Source organism: Engraulis encrasicolus, chromosome 23 (genome assembly GCF_034702125.1).
Source record: "Engraulis encrasicolus isolate BLACKSEA-1 chromosome 23, IST_EnEncr_1.0, whole genome shotgun sequence".
NCBI lineage: Eukaryota > Metazoa > Chordata > Actinopteri > Clupeiformes > Engraulidae > Engraulis > Engraulis encrasicolus.
In genome coordinates this window covers 21,875,466-21,877,965 of record NC_085879.1, presented here as the reverse complement: position 1 = coordinate 21,877,965, position 2,500 = coordinate 21,875,466, and the positions used below count along the sequence as shown (strand labels likewise).

Genomic DNA, 2,500 nt, shown 5'->3' with positions numbered 1-2,500 from the left:
CCCTTTTCTCTCCTCGTTTTTTGGCAAGAGTAATAATCGTCCTTTCCGCCCCTGGCTGGTGCTGTGGATGTTTCGCAGCTACAGCACACAGCTCTCCCACCACCATCCCAGTCCCATCCCTACTTATCAGACACCCCCTTTTCCCCCAAGCCGTCATCATGGTAACAATGTCTTCCACCCACTTTTTCTTTCTCTTCCCAAATCATGTTCTTCTCTCACTCTTCGTCCAAAATGTGTCCGCTGCTTTCCAAGCAAGGTCAACCGACCTCCAAAGTTGCACGCAAAACTCTCCAAAAAGCAACCCTGTTCTTGGCTGAACAACAGACCGACGCAGTGTCATTAACGCCTTAAGACACTACCCCTGTTATGAATTAGCTGTTACCTACATGGCAATGACCTAGTCGTAATGCATTACTAAAGGCCCTGTGCACTGTCATAGTGGTGTAGTACTATTGTAGTTACGTTTTGTCCTTGACCATTACAATGTCCCAGTGGTGGGACTTTGTCTGGTAAGGGGTTACGAGTCGCTGTCAAGTACAACTACACTTAAAGCCTTCCTCACTTTCTCCCTTTTTCGTCACTTATCATCAGTCTGTCACACACTCTACCTCCTTCTCTGTCTCTCTGTCTCTCTCTTTTTCTCTTTTTCACTTTTTTCATATATTCTATCTCTCTGTTTCTCAAGCTTCATCATTCACATGCACGCTTAGTCATCTGGCAGACGCATTTTAAAGCAGAGCAGTCAGAATGTAAGATGGGTTATACACCAGGCAGCAATATCTCATAGTAGGGGTCATAGGTAGCCAGAAAACATAAAAGAGTTGTGCCAAGCAGAAATGGTGTGTGTGTGTGTGTGTGTGTGTGTGTGTGTGTGTGTGTGTGTGTGTGTGTGTGTGTGTGTGTGTGTGTGTGTGTGTGTGTGTGTGTGTGTGTGTGTGTGTGTGTGTGTGTGTGTGTGTGTGTGTGTGTGTGTGTGTGTGTGTGTGTGTGTGTGTGTGTGTGTAATGCTTCATCGTCATGCTTTACTTTGGTTGTTGTTGATGAATAGCCCATTTGTGGGTGTGGGTGTCAGGATGGTTGTTGATGTGTGTGTTCCAGCAACACTTGACAGTGATATTTCATCAAGCGTTTTCTTCCATCTTAAACATCCATGGTTCCACTGCATCTACTGGCACACGTTTTCCAGAATGTTTTTCCACTGGCAAGCATACCTCCTCTCTCTCTCTCTCTCACCCAAAATATGAGCTGGGCCCAACTCAAAGCCCATAGGTTATCATGATTAATCACCATCAATCAATCAAACTAAAGGAGCTGTCTGATTGGATGGCCCTAATTGGGTACAGACTCCAGCCCATGTGGCTATGCTTACTGTACACCACACACAGAAGCCAGTATGGCCCCATATGCCAATACTCATGAACGGCCATCCGGGTACTTTGCTCTTAAATTTGCGTTACGCCCCTTTATGGGTGAAAACAAACCGAATGTCTCATTGACTTACATGCTACATCGGCTAGCCTAAATGAACACTTTCCATGCTTCAGCCACGGCTGTTTGGCTATATTATTTGAACAGCCGGCAACACGACACGTTTTCGGCATGTTGCGCGTGAACAACGCTTGTCTACAGGTCCTTATCTTTCGTTTATTAAACCCCAACACCACCAATTGACTTGCATTACCTGTTTTCCCCCACAAATGGGCGTAACGCACATGGAAAACGTCACGCCGTTCATGAGTATGGTCTATATTAAGAAGGGAGATTGGAGGAGCTAAAGGTAGAGCCAGAGGATACATATGTAAGTAGGCATGCTTAAACTCTAGACAATATATCTTTATTTTGAATTACTTGGAAAAGAACCATACTTGGATCTGAGGATGGCTTGATACAAAAACACGTTTGTTGGATATGGTGCTATACAAAAAGAATGGGAAGAAGCAAGTGTGTACTGTATACAGTTAAGATCTCAGGAAGCGTGAGAAGATGGTATGAAGGGTGTATAGGGAAAATGTTTCACCATCCTTGGGGTCCTCCCATGCTCCCTCTGCACACCGCACCGTATGTTCAGTTTCCAGCTGGCAAGTGTGACAAAGGGAGGAGAGGATGGAGGAGGGGAGGAAGAAGATGAGACGAATAGAGGTAAGGTGAGGCCAGAAGAAGATCAAGGAAGGAGATGTGGAGGGAGGTCAGATACGGGCAGGAAATGGAAGTGAAGGGAGAAGAACTGGAGGAAGATAGGAGAGGAGATGAAGGGAGAAGAACTGGAGGAAGATAGGAGAGGAGATGAAGGGAGATGATGGGGAGCAGGTGATGGGATGAGGAGTATAGGATCACGGAGAAGAAGAGGGGAGCTCAGGTGGGGGGGGGGGGGTGGAGAGGAGTAGGCACAGGGGAGTTTGTGGCAGTATTTCTAATCCATCTAATTACAATGCATAGTATTTTGCATTTTGTATTGCAGGAATTTTGTCTCAAAATGCTTTTCCCCCCTGTATTTTGTATC

General features: G+C 45.8%; 1 protein-coding gene across 1 annotated transcript in view; it reads left to right on the top strand.

The window, feature by feature from the left end:
- limch1b (LIM and calponin homology domains 1b) overlaps positions 1-2,500 on the top strand; it is a 203,988-nt gene that overhangs the window by 96,838 nt on the left and 104,650 nt on the right. The window lies entirely within an intron of this gene.